The 14,969-nt window shown below is 47.0% G+C and overlaps 1 protein-coding gene across 5 annotated transcripts in view; it reads right to left on the minus strand.

Annotated features, from left to right (window-relative positions):
- GPSM2 (G protein signaling modulator 2) overlaps positions 1 to 14,969 on the minus strand; it is a 58,621-nt gene that overhangs the window by 26,256 nt on the left and 17,396 nt on the right. The window lies entirely within an intron of this gene.

A 14,969-nucleotide genomic window follows, 5' to 3' on the forward strand; every position in this document is an offset into this window, starting at 1 on the left:
TTTTCAGGAGAACCAGAGTAGTGTAGGCCATAAGTAAAATGAGTTAACTAAATTGTACTGTACCTGGTAGTCTTTGACATTCCACAACTTAAGCAGAGTGACATAACAGACATTCTTAACTTTTGTAATTAAATACAAACTATGCCTGGTAGCTGGCAAAGATGAAGAAAAAAGTTATGTCAACCATGGAGTTCTCCCCAGGCCCAACTTTCCAGACTGGATATCCATAACCCACAGTACTTTTATGTTTTGAGAAGTTGAAGAACTGCTATTTGTTCCACAGAGCCATCTTCTTTCAATTTATTGCACAGTGTACGTGTTCAACGTTGTTTGGGAAAAGCCAGAAATGATTATGTACAGTATGTCATACCATCAGCAACAAAAGATTTAAGATTTAACACACTTCATTGGGTAATCTTAACTAATCCTATCCCAAGAGGTTCTCTCCGGGCACCTCATGTTAACTGACACATCCAATTAACTTGACACGTAGAAAATATGGTGCTCCTCAGTACTAAGACTTACACAATCACCTAAGTTTCTTTAGATTTTAGCTTGCAATGGTCTTTGTACTAGAGTTTCATATTCTTGAGAAATAAGCTATGTGTACTGCTTGACTTCAGTTCTATAAACTGAAATCTAGCTATCACTACCTTCACAGTAAATGAACATTTAGCTTGGATACAGTGATGTATTCGGGAACTATGCATTAAAGCCACAGAAAAAGGCACAAAGAGGCCTGAGGCATACAAGGGAGATAGTTTAAGAAAATGTGATATAAAACAGAAATAAACCATTTAAAATATTTTTTCTCTGCTGTCATACATCCAAGTAATTTTACACTACACAGGTTCCTTAGCAAATAAAATATTGTTTGATCATAGAATCATACAATACCAGGGTTGGAAGGGACTCAGGAGGTCATCTAGTCCAACCCCCTGCTCAAAGCAGGACCAATCCCCAATTAAATCATCCCAGCCAGGGCTTTGTCAAGCCTGACCTTAAAAACTTCTAAGGAAGGAGATTCTACCACCTCCCTAGGTAACGCATTCCAGTGTTTCACCACCCTCCTAGTGAAAAAGTTTTTCCTAATATCCAACCTAAACCTCCCCCACTGCAACTTGAGACCATTACTCCTTGTCTTGTCATCATCTACCACTGAGAATAGTCTAGAACCATCCTCTTTGGAACCACCTCTCAGGTAGTTGAAAGCAGCTATCAAATCCCCCCTCATTCTTCTCTTCCGCAGACTAAACAATCCCAGTTCCCTCAGCCTCTCCTCATAAGTCATGTGTTCCAGACCCCTAATCATTTTTGTTGCCCTTTGCTGGACACTCTCCAATTTATCCACATCCTTTTTGTAGTGTGGGGCCCAAAACTGGACAGTACTCCAGATGAGGCCTCACCAATGTCGAATAGAGGGGAACGATCACGTCCCTCAATCTGCTGGCTATGCCCCTACTTATACAGCCCAAAATGCCATTGGCCTTCTTGGCAACAAGGGCACACTGTTGACTCATATCCAGCTTCTCGTCCACTGTCATCCCTAGGTCCTTTTCCGCAGAACTGCTGCCTAGCCATTCGGTCCCTAGTCTGTAGCGGTGCATTGGATTCTTCCGTCCTAAGTGCAGGACCCTGCACTTATCCTTGTTGAACCGCATCAGATTTCTTTTGGCCCAATCCTCTAATTTGTCTAGGTCCCTCTGTATCCTATCCCTACCCTCCAGCGTATCTACCACTCCTCCTAGTTTAGTATCATCTGCAAATTTGCTGAGAGTGCAATCCACACCATCCTCCAGATCATTTATGAAGATATTGAACAAAACCGGCCCCAGGACCGACCCTTGGGACACTCCACTTGATACCGGCTGCCAACTAGACATGGAGCCATTGATCACTACCCGTTGAGCCCGACAATCTAGCCAACTTTCTACCCACCCTATAGTGCATTCATCCAGCCCTTACTTCTTTAACTTGCTGGCAAGAATACTGTGGGAGACTGTGTCAAAAGCTTTGCTAAAGTCAAGAAACAATACATCCACTGCTTTCCCTTCATCCACAGAACCAGTAATATCATAGAAGGCGATTAGATTAGTCAGGCATGACCTTCCCTTGGTGAATCCATGCTGACTGTTCCTGATCACTTTCCTCTCGTGCAAGTGCTTCAGGATTGATTCCTTGAGGACCTGCTCCATGATTTTTCTGGGGACTGAGGTGAGGCTGATGAAACATCACTTCATCAAGAAACAAAATACAAACTTTTGACTTTTTTTAGTATGTACCAAGTGAAAAATAAAACGGTTATTAACCTTTCCATAAGCGTTGTTCTTTGAGATGTGTTGCACATGTCCATTCCACTGTAGATGTATGTGCGCCCTGAGTACAGTTCCTGGAAATTTTTCCCTCAGTGGTACCGTCAAGTCAGCTCTGGCACCCTACTCTTGGACATCACCGAGTAAGAGCATCTCGAATGGGGTTTTGGCATCAGGGGGAATCTCCACAGGTTCCAAAAGGGCCACTGCATTGGAATAGGTAAGTGACCACTATGCCAAGTGCGCCATGGTACTCCTGTGCCAGGGACCATGGTGGGGTAGGGATGCGTGGAGGCGTGGCAGAGTCTACTCCTCGGATGAGAAGAATACAACCCAATTTCCGACTCCGAAAACAAGCCTTCTTCCGGGGACCGTGGAGGCGAGACTCCCACTGGTGCTGGAGATTACTGCCGGGGCAGGGGGGCGTGCATCAGGGCCAGCTCTCGATGGTACCATGGGGCCCAGAACCGGATGGCAGCTGGGTGCTACGTGATCCCTCCTGCCCGCAGGCCCCGGCACTGCCGACTCTTGTACTGCCAGCGACGGCAGTACCAAGAGGGCCACCAGGTCTCTGGCCATAGCGAATGCCTCCGGAGTGGACAGAACCACAACAATGCTGATGCCACACTGTCCCTCCAGTGCACACAGTTCAGCACTGCCTGCATAGGGGGTTGAAGTCAACAGTGCCACCTGCGATGCAGAGGCAGAGGAGTGGCCTGACTTAGGTTGCACTGCACGCTGCTCCCCATTCTTGGACTTCTTCGGTGTTGGGGAATGACCCATCTCGGTCAGCTGCTCCTTGTATCTCTTTCTCGGCACTGAGGATGGCGAATGGTGCCAGGACTCCAATACAGTGGGAGGAGCACTCTGCATCAAAGCTGATATGCTCGGTGCTGAGTTCAACCAGCTTGGCTCAGAGGAAGGTCTGAGCACCGTTTTCATCAATAGAAACTTTAACCTGGCCTCCAAATCTTTCTTCATCTGAAATTTAAACTTGCTGCAGATCCGACAGCGATCCCTGATGTGAGCCTCAAAGCACTTTAGACAGCTAGACTGCAGATCACTCAAAGGCATAGCCTTGTTGCAGGAGGCACAGGGCTTGAAGCCTGGTTACCGAGGCATGCCTCGGCACCAGGAACAGACGAAACTCCGCTAACTGATGGAGAAGCGCCAATTACGCTATCTAAACTAAAAAACTGTTATTAACCTTTTCGTAACTGTTCTTCGAGATGTGTTGCAGATGTTCATTCCACTGTAGGTGTGTGTGCACCCCGTGCATGGCTGCCGGAAATTTTTCCTCTAGTGGTATCCATCAGGTCAGCTCTGGAGCCCCCTGGTGCCACATGCTCATAGCGCCAGTATAAGGGGCTACGCTGAGCCTGCACTCCTCATTTTCTTCTTACTGACCACTCCAAGAGTGGGGCCGTCGGGTGGGTCTTGGAATGGACATGTGCAACACATCTCAAAGAACAACAGATACGGAAATGTTAGTTAACCGTTTTTTCTTTTTGTTGGAGTGTTTGCCCGTGTCCATTTCATTGTAGGTAACTCACAAGCAGTTGCGTTGGAGATGGGCTCGGAGATCAAGGACAAGCCAACTGTAGTACTGCGCGGCCAAAGTGTGAATCATCTCTGGCCTGCTGAGCGATGGCATAATGCGTCGAGAATATGTGTACCGAAGACCAGGTGGTGGCTCGACAGATGTCTTGAATCTGAACTTGAGACAGAAAAGCTGCGGAACAGGCCTGAGATCTTGTGGAATGAGCGGTCAGGTTTGGTGGAGGGGAAGTCCCTGCCAGGTCATAACACGCTCGGATCATGATGTGATCCAAGACAAAATCCTCTGTGCAGATACAGGGAGGCCTTTCATCCTTTCTGCTATTGCTATGAAGAGTTGAGACAATCTACAGAATAGCTTAGTCCTTTCAATGTAGAATGCCAAAGCGCACCTCGTCCAAAGATTGCAGGCACTGCTCTTCTCTGTTCACATGAGTCGCCGAGTAAAAGACTGGGAAAAAGATTGGTTGGTTACAGTGGAACTGGGACACCACTTTCAGAAGAAATTTTGGATGTGGATGTAGCTGGACCTTATTTTTAAAGAAAATGTGTATGGAAGCTCTGCGGTGAGGGCCCAAATCTCTGATACTCTCCTGGCCAATGTAATGACCACCAGAAAGGCAACCTCCCAAAAGAGCTGTAATAATGAGCACGTTGCTAGTGGCTTGAAGTAAGAGTCTGTCAGCTTTGAGATGACAAGGTTCAAATCCCAGGGAGAAAATGGGTCTCTTACTTGGGGAAATGCCTTCTCCAGGCCTTTCAGAAAACAGCTTACCTTCTCATGAGAAGAGAGGGACTTATTGTCAACTTTGGGATGGAACGCGGAGATAGCAGTCAGATGAACCTTGATTGAAGACAGGAAAAGGCCTTGGTCTTTCAAGGATAAAAGAACATCTTCTGTATTTTCCACAGTATGCATCCGATGAAGTGAGCTGTAGCTCACGAAAGCTTATGCTCTAATAAATTGGTCAGTCTCTAAGGTGCCACAAGTATTTTGCGAATACAGACTAACACGGCTGTTACTCTGAAACCTGTCAAGGATAAAAGGTAATCCAAAACAATTTGCAGGGATGTGCACTCCGGTGGAACTCCTTGCTCTGATGACTGCACAGAAAATCGCTTCCATTTTTCCCAGTAAGTTATCCTCTTGGAGGGCTTCCTGCTGCCCAGCAGAACTTTATGCACTTGTTTGGAGCAAGCTAGTTCCTCAGGATTTAGCCATAAAGATTCCAGGTGTTCAGATGCAATGCGCTGAGGTTTGGATGAAGCAGTGACCCGCATGGGTGCCAGGTTTGTATAATTTTTGGTGGTGCCCAGAACAGGTCCAAGCAGAGCCATCCTGTTGATAGGACGGACCGGGGCAACCGCCTCAGGCCCCATGCTTTGGAGGGCCCCGCACTTCGGGGGGACACAGGATCCAGGGCAGCCCGGGGAGCTAGTGGCGGGGGGGGCTGGCATCACCAGCAGCAAGCGACCTGGCCCCAGCCCGCCCCGCTTTGCCTGCATTGCTTGGGGGAGGGGGCAGAAGCCATAAAGAGGCGGAAGCGGGGACAGGGCGGAGCAGGGGCGGGAAGGCCAAGCCCCTCCGCTAACCTTCCAGGCCACCCTGGACTCTGTGTCCCCCTGAGGCGCAGCGCCCCCCCAAAGCGCAGGACCCAGGGTGGTTGCCCTGGTCCATCCTATGTATGGGACAGCTCTGAAAATACAAGCCCAAACATTGGTGGAGCCGGGCCCACGTTCCTGAATACTGGTGGAGCATGGACACCACGGACCCATATAACTCGCTGCCTATAGTGGCCCGTAGTCTTGTGTGATCAGGTCTGGGAATAACTAGAGACTGCTCAGAGGCTCCATGGACAGCCAAAGTAGCAGGGAGTACCAATGTTTCCTGGGCCCCGGTGGAGCTATTAGGATGACCCAAGCTTGGTCCTGCTTGATCTTCATCAGAACCTTGTGAATCAACGGGATGAGTGGAAAAACGTACAGTAGGTGATTCGACCATAACAGGAGAAAAGTGCTGATGAGAGACCCTTGACTGTGGCCCCTCAGGGAGCAGAACTGCTGACACTTCCTGTTGGTATAGGTGGCAAACAGGTCTATGTGGGGAACTCCCCACCTGCAAAAATGTCCCTTGTGACATCCGGGCGGAGAGAGCACTCGTGGTGAGCTGAGAAGGACCTGCTCAGGTGATCTGCAAGAAGACTTTGCACCCCTGGAATGTAAGACACTTCGAGGCCTATCGAATTTGCTAGGCATAATTCCCAGACAGATTGCCTCTTGACAGAGTTCCTCCATCTGTTGATACAGAACATGGCTGAGGTATTGCCCATAAAAACAGAGATCATAGTGTTTGTGATGTGAGGCAAGAATGCCTGGTAAGCCAGGTGGACAGCCCTCAGTTTCCTGATATCGATATAGAGCGTGAACTCCTCTCGAGACCACAGACCAAATCCTAGCACTGAGAGGTCAGTGACCAGATGTGCTGATGGTCAGGGCCTCGCAAAAGGTACCCCTGCACAGACCGTACTGCAGTCTAACCACCACGTTACCGAGTCCAGAACTTGCAGAGGTATCAGGAGAACCCTGTCCAGGTGGTGCCTGGACAGGGAATAGACAGAGGCTAACCAAGCTTGGAGAGGTGAACGGAGTCTCAGACTCGCATGTTGAACCACGTAGGTACACGACGCATGTGTCCGAGGAGGCTTAAACAAACTTGAACTGTCGTGATCAGCTGTGACTGCAGGGAACTTATTTGGGATGAAATCTCCCAGAAGTGGTCCTTGGGTAGAAGAGCTTTTGCTTGTAGGGAGTTGAGAACTGCCCCTATAAATTCTATGTGTTGCACCGGTATGAGGGTCGACTTCTGGATGTTTATTAGTAGACCCAAGGACTGAAAGGTCATTTGTATCAAAGCAATGTCCAGCTCCACCTGCACTTGGGACCGACCTTTGATCAGCCAGTCATTGAGTTATGGGAAGACTTGGACCCCTTTCTTTCTCAGAAAAGCTAACTACCACTGCCATGCATTTGGTGAATACTCTTGGGGCCATGGACTTTCCAAAAGGCAGGGATGCAAATTGGTAATGGGCCTGGTTCATCACAAACCTTTGGTACCTCCTTTGGCCCTGGAGTATCAATTTATGGAAATAGGCATCTTTCAAGTCGAGGGCAGCATACCAATCCCTGGATCCAGTGACAGGATGATTGAGGCCAAGGAGACCATGCATATGATTGAGTCCATACAGGTCTAGGAAGGGCCTGAGACCTGCCTTGGCCTTGGGTATAAGAAAATACCGTGATAGTACCCTCTTCCCCTTAGATGTAGTGAAACCTCTTCCACGGCTCCCATCCAAAGGAGGATTGAACCTCTTGTTGCAGAAAAAGCTCGTGAGAAGGGTCCCTGAAGAGGAACAGGGAAGTGGGGGTGGGAAGGTGGGGTAGAAACAAACTGGAGGGTATATCTGGATTCCACAGAGCTTAGAACCCAGCGGTGCAAAGTAACGTATTCCCAGGCTTAGAGTAAATGGGAAAGGCAGTTGGAAAAGATAGGGTTGACTGGATCCTGGAGGAGGGGGGTTGGTAGTCCATCGTCAAGTGCCTCGTCAAAACGAATATCTCAAGATGCCAGATTGGCTCGGAGCCACCTGAGAAGGTCCCATGGAGGATGAGGGCGGAGGTGGTCTGTGCCCAAACCCCCCCGTTTCTCCTCCTCCTCTGATCCTGCCTGGGCAGTTGGGAGTAATAACACCCATACTGCTGAGGTCTATAGGACCTTCTTGACTGGGCAGGCATATGCAGACCCAGCAATTTCAGTGGCGCCCTAGAATCTTTAAGGCCATGTAGCCTCACATCCGTTAGTTCAGAAAAGAGAGAGGATCCCTCAAAGGGCAGGTCTTGGATTGTCTGTTGCATGTCCTGAGGAAAACCTGACCATTGCAACCACGAAGCTCAACATATAGTGACAGCCGCGGCCATTTACCTGGCCGCAGAATCCAGGGCTACCTGCAACAAAGTCCTCACCACTGTCTTGCCCTCCTCCACGAGGGCCAAGAACCCCTATCATCCTGGGGAAATCTGCCCAGAAATTTGTCCATTGACCCCCCACATATTAAAATCGTAGCGAGACAACATGGCTTGTTGGTTCACTATTTGGAACTGCAATTCTCCTATAGAATAGGCCTCTCCCCCCAGGAGGTCTAATTTTTTAGGGTCTTTTGCCTTAGGCGTCAGTCCTGCCTGGCCCTGACAGTCTCTCTCTCTCTCAGGCAGCCACCACTACAAGGGACCCTGGAGGAGGGTGAGAAAATAAGAACTCACAGAAAGTCCTTGGCTGGTACAAAATATTTTAGCTCAGTCCACTTGGCCATGTATGGCAAGGGCCACCCTAGAGGGACCTCCCGTCCCTAAGATGTCCAGGAAGCAGTCAATAGTTTCCCTTACTTCCTCTGCCTGGATGTTTAGATTGGACGCCACCCGCTTTAATAAGTCCTGGTGGGCCTTATAATCATCCCATACTGGGAACAACTCCTTCGCCAACAGCGCTTCATCAGGCGAGGAGGAGGAGGAAGTGTGTAGTGCTAGCGCAATGTCCACCCCTCCCTCTGCCAGAGGGGTCTGCTCCTGCTGTCCAGCGCCAGGTTCGGCTCCGTGGTCGGTACCAGGCTTCTCCCCACAGCTGGTACCGGGTTCCAGTGTAACTCAATACTGTACTTGCAGCCCCATCCCTACAAATTATGGTGCCCTACACAGCCCAAGCTCCCCACCCCGCAGAGGGTCTGGGCTGCGCTCAAGGCCTGCAGAGGCAGGAGCTGTGGGGGGCCGCTTTGGGGATTAGCGGGGGACCTGGCGCCAGCAGCAGGAAGCGGAACAATGCGTCCCCAGCCCGCTCCGCTCCCCTCGCCCCAGCCGTGTCACTCGGGGGGAGGGGACTTGGGGGAAGGGGTCCGCCCCCCCCCGGCACTCACTGACACAGCAGGGAGCCAGCAGAGTGGAGTGGGCTAGGGCTGGGTTGCTCTGCTTCCTGCCACCGCTGGTGAGTGCGGTGATAGGCCTGACCCCTGCTGGGAACGTCGGCCCCCCTGCTAGAGGAACTACTAGAGCAGGGGTTCTCAAACTGGGGGTTGGGACCCCTCAGAGGGTCACGAGGTTATTACACGGGGGGTCGCGAGCTGTCAGCCTCCACCCCAAACCCCGCTTTGCCTCAAGCATTTATAATGGTGTTAAACATATTTTAAAGTGTTTTTAATTTATAGGGGGGGGTCGCACTCAGGGGCTTGCTATGTGAAAGGGGTCACCAGTACAAAAGTCTGAGAACCACTGCACTACAGAGTCTTGCTGAAGCAAGGAGGGAAGTTCCAACACCCGTCGTGGGCAATAAGAAGAAACTGAGGAGTGTGGGCTCAGCGTGTCCCCGCCCCTTATCCCGGCACTACGAGTGTGCAGCACCAGAGGGTGCCAGAGCCAACCCGATGGATACCACTAGGGGGAAAATTTCCAGCAGCTGTGCACAGGGCACGCGCACACACCTACAATGGAATGGTCATGTGCAAGCACTCAAAGAACTATTTATACGTTCACTATATATACACAAAATATGAAGAAAAGAAGAAACCACAAAGACCACTGAGAACAGCTTGCCGAAGCAAGGAGAGCAGTTCCAGCAACTGTCCTGGGTGGTAAGAAGAACCTGAGGGAGGCAGGGTTGGTCACACCCTTTATACTGGCACTATGAGCGCACAGCACAATGGGGCGCCAGAGCTGAGCTGACAGGTACCACTAAGGGAAAATTTTCTGGCAACTGTGCTCAGGGCATGCACACACCTACAGTGGAATGGACATGTGCAATCACTCAAAGAAGAATTATTCTTACCATGCAAAAGATAAGAAATGCTGAAGTTCTCTCTTTGGTTAAAGTTCATCAAAACACAAGAGCAGTGAATAGCTTACTGAAATACATTAAAAATAATCTAGAATTTGTGTTAGATTTCAGTTCAGCTCTGTCAGTTATGGTTAGGGCCCTACCAAATTAATGGTCCATTTTGGTTAATTTCACGGTCATAAGATTTTTAAAATAGTAAATTTCATGATTTCAGCTATTTAAATGTAAAATTTCAGTGTTGTCATTTTAGGGGTCCTGACCCAAAAAGGAGTTATGGGGAAGTCACAAGATTATTGTACGGGGGGCTGTGGTGCTGCTACTCTTACTTCTGCACTGCTGCAGCCAGCAGCGCTACCTTCAGAGCTGGGCAGCTGGAGAGCAGTGGCTGCTGACCAGGAGCCCAGCTCTAAAGGCCAAGCCGCCGCGAGCAGCAATGCAGAAGTAAGGATGGCATGGAATGGTATTGCCACCCTTATTTCTGCACTGCTGTCTGGAGAGCTGAGCCCTCAGTCAGCAGCCACCACTCTCCAGCCACCCAGTTTTGAAGGCAGCAGAGCAGAAGTAAGGGTGGCATGGTATGGCATTGCTGCTCTTACTTCTGAGCTGCTGATGGCGGGGCACTGCCTTCAGAGCTGGGTGCCTTGCCAACAGCCGCTGCTCTCCGGCTGCCCAGCTCCGAAGGCAGCACAGAAATAAGGGTGGAAATACCACGATCCCCCGTAAAATAACCTTGTGACCCCTGCAACTCCCTTTTGGGTCAGGACCCCCAGTTTGAGAAACTCTGGTCTCCCCTGTGAAATAGGTATGGTATAGGGTAAAAGCACACAATAGACCAGATTTCACAGGGGGAGACCAGATTTCATGGTCAGTGACACGTTTTTCATGGCGGTGAATTTGGTAGGGCCCTAGTTATTGTAAGTGAGGATAGGGAACTATAAAAGTTTCAATTAAAGGGGAAAACCACAGGAAACTAAAGATTAAAAAAAAAAAAAAACACACTACCACAAGCATAGCTATATTGATTCATATATTATAAGGCCAGAAGGGGCCACAGTGATAGAGTCTGACCGCCTGTACAATACAGGCAATAGGATTTCCATGAATTAATTCCTGGTAGAAGAAGAACATATTTTCTTAGAAAAACTTCCAATCTTGGTTTAAAAATTGCCAGTGATGGAGAATCCACCACAACTCTTGGTAAATTGTTCCAATAGTTAATTACCCTCCCTGTTAAAAGTGTGCACCTTATTTCCAGTCTGAATTGGTCTTACATAAACAGTCTATTGATTTATAAAAGCTGTTTTTAGGAACCAGTGGATGCCAAAAAATCTAAGAACTACTTTCCATTTGGATCACTCTCTTATTGACTTATTTCAAGTTTGGGGTCTAGCTTAATTGTGAGAAAGGAAGAGAAGGAAGTATGTGTCTCAGACTAACTGCAGATGCCTGCACTGACCAATTTTTCAATATTTTTAGTCATACCATATTATAGATCGCTACCCAGCTCTCAGATTTTGCCAATGTAGTTTTGGACAAACAGGCCGATTACAGACTTCTGCTCTGGGTCTAAAATCTGGTAATTAAAAAAGGAATTACACATAACCTTCAAAGTTAGTGACAGGACACACTAGTGTCTGAGCTACTGAACACACACTATTCTCAGTTTCAAAAACATCCCCTTTTTTGGAATGCTCTCAAATCAGGTTTAAATTACTGCTGCTAACATGGATAAATTGTAAGCAGGCAGACAAGATGAGGTTGGCTTATCAATTTTTTAGGAAGTAATTAAATAGTTACAAGAAAGTAATTTCATATTCTTCCTGTCTGTTATATTGTCTAACTTGAATTACTTCATTATTCACTAACCAAGTGCATAACAAAGGATGCATTGAAGCAGTAGAGACCAAGAGAGAACAAGCTTCATTCATTTGTGTAATTCTAGGGAAATTCTGTTCCAGCTAAACAGGATAATGCTCTTTAAGATGTTTTTGTGGAAATATTCACACAAGTGCTTCATTTTGTTATTCTACTTATTCGCCTGGTCCTGCTTTTCTCCCAAAGGTTTTTGTTCTGTATAAATTCTCATTTATAAAACTACCTTACCCTCATTTGTCACTCAAAGTAATTCATCTCATCCAGTTCCTTTTTAAAATCTTCTTTTTTCTTAACCTTCTCTTTTGAATTTTCTCTACTACTACTAAAATAAACCTTCTCTCCCCCCGGCCCACTATTTGGAGTCTTTGATTTAAACTTTTACTTTAACTGCAGTCTGCAAAAAGTGAAGCTGCAGAAAACTGTTATAAGGAAACAGAAGTTAGAAGAACAAAACAAGACCAGAAGTCATACCTGCGTCCAGAAATACTATCAACCAAAACTCAACCTGTTCATTCCTGTGAATGGGATTTCTGAAGGCTCCTGATCAGATTTTTACTACTACTAAATACACACACACACACCTTTGTTGTGAAACTGCTAAGACTGCTACAAAGAACATCTGACACAAAAAAATTAAAAATGTAAGAAAGGTAATCTCCATCAGAAGCACACACGTTATACTAACACAAGTGTTTACACCACACCCCACCTCAACTCTGTCCCTTAACCTTCCTTTCCACACACATCCCTTTCCTGGACTAGTCCCTCCCAGCAATGTATGTGTTAACTAGCATGTTGTAAAATTGTAGTTTTAACAAGGCAAACTGTACCTTAGCACATGCTAGCTGGCTGAGTTGAAGCCTGATGGGAGTCTCAGTTTCAACTTGACCACCCAGTACAGGGTGGCCAAACTTACTGGCCCTCTGAGCTGCATACGACAATCTTCAGAAGTTCGACAGACGGGGCGCACCTGCTGGGGCTTGGAGCTCAGCCCCGCAGGAGATGCCTACCGAGGCTCGGGGCTTCAGCCTCGCTCCTGCTGAAACCCCCAGCCCTGGCAGGCACACCCTGCATGGTTGAAGGCCCTATCCCACTACAAGGCAGAAGTCCCGAGCTCCCTCCTAGCCTGGCTGGCATGGGGAGCTCTGTGTGCCACACTAACTGTAAAAGAGCCACATTGGGCTCATGAGCCACAGTTTGGCCACCCCGACCTAGTACATGCTAGAGTACAGCTTGCCTTGTTTAAACTAGAACTTTACAACATGCTTACATCAAGTTAAAAAGAAATCCTACTCAAGATAACCCCTTAGTTGTGGGATGTTTGGTGCACTAATTTAGTGTTCTGTGGTGGAGGTAGTTTGCCAGTAGTTGCTCCATGGAGAATTTGCTGGTGGTCTCTGGAGAGCTGGGCAGTCACTGGTGTTGGCATCATCCTTATTTCCAGCCAGTGAATAGCAATAGAAGACAACCCAAAATATATTATATGTTTCTCCATATAGGCAATTGATGTAGCTGCCACAGAGATAGTCTGACTATAGAGTGCGAAAAGTGATGGCCCACACAATCAAAAACAGATCCACAATCATATCTCTGTACTAAAATGTGGGCCCCGCCATTCAAATTGTTTGAGAACCCTTGCTATAGGAATCTCTTTGGAAAGGGAATTCTGCTCAAGAGACAAAAGGGCAAGAGAGATCACCTTCTGCATATACAAATACTGACACACAAATAATAGATGACCTGAACATAAAGTTGAGGGGGGGGGGGGTGGGATTATTTTTTTAACCTTCTAAATTCTACACTCTACAATTAACTGACTCAAGAACTAAACTCTAAACTACATCCATTTAAATAAAAGCCTCAGATCAGTTCAATATCTGAATCTTACTTATGAGCTTTTTCTTTATACTAGTTCCTTGGAAATTAAAAATGTGTAGCTATTACCTCACCAAAACCAACCACCTTTTAGGATAATTGCCACAACCATCCTTAGGCACAGAGTAATCTGACCACTATTTAAGAACCATCACGATTAAATACAATTTCCGCCCCCTGCTGTCACAGAAGGGTGGGGCGGGGTATTCCAGAATTGCACTGGGAGAACCAACTGCATCAGTGCAGTTGTCAGGTCCCTGCTTGGCATCTACACTAGCACTACTCCTGTGTAGAGTGGTACAGTGGCAGACAACATTGCTATTAGCCTTGCTGAAGGGGCACCACAGAACAGATAATACAGGTTCTGGGAAGAAAAGGTGCGATCATGCTGACCTGCCACCACCCAACAGCAAGAGCACTAAGTATTTCTATAGTCCTTCACCTTTAATTTGCTTTATAACCAAATTTCAACATCTACACAAGGAAGGTGAATATCCTCATTTAATGAGGATAGCATTTGCCTCAATAAGAGCATATCAAACAAGTTTACCTTTAACAGATTTTAAGTGTTTAGTATGTCAAGTTATATCAAGATATAGCAACTTCACCTCCAAGCCAACATTCCTCTTTTACACATTTACACCTTTAAGCATTGTCATCCAGATTTATGCAAGAAGTACCTCTCAGGCACACCCTCCCTAGCTCATATAGTCAGTAGATTATGAAAATACGCATAGTTTGTGGGGCTACTGGGGGTACGGTCAAGGGGGTACAGCAAGATAACACAATACAGCAGAAGACTGTCAAATACTGTGGACCATTTCAGGAAATTAACTGATAAAGTCAATGAAGGGAGTTACACATGAATTACACTACTGGGATTATGCTCCACTTCCTTCTTAGAACATAACAAAAAGTCACATCAAATTGGCATGCTAAACCCTCAAACACTGCAATATTTTTGTAGTAAATCACATACACCAGTTCATTTGGCAACAGCGCACAGTTCCAGTTCAGTGACAGGTTTCAGAGTAGCAGCCCTGTTAGTCTGTATTCGCAAAAAGAAAAGGAGTACTTGTGGCACCATAGAGACTAACCAATTTATTTGAGCATAAGCTTAAGTGAGCTCAGAGCACAGCTATGGAAGGTATAAAAAGTGAAACTTCTTGAAAGAACAGTTCCAAACTTACAGAAGTGTGGAATGACAGGTTTTTTTAAATTATTTTCTCATCTCACACTATTCTTGGGTTCAGCACCAGAAGAGACACTGTCAGGTCAAATCTGAACCAAATTTTAGGTTTTGCAAAATAAGCTTTGACAAAACCTAAGACCATTAGAAACGTTTCTAATGGAAAGTTCCCGCATCCAGTGGAAATATTTTCCATCAAAGTTTGCACTGTACTAATGTAACTGGGGGTGGGGGGGAGGAAATGAAATCAACTAGGCAACTGACTAGTCTATTTTCACTGTTC

This window comes from Natator depressus, chromosome 8 (assembly GCF_965152275.1).
Source record: "Natator depressus isolate rNatDep1 chromosome 8, rNatDep2.hap1, whole genome shotgun sequence".
NCBI lineage: Eukaryota > Metazoa > Chordata > Testudines > Cheloniidae > Natator > Natator depressus.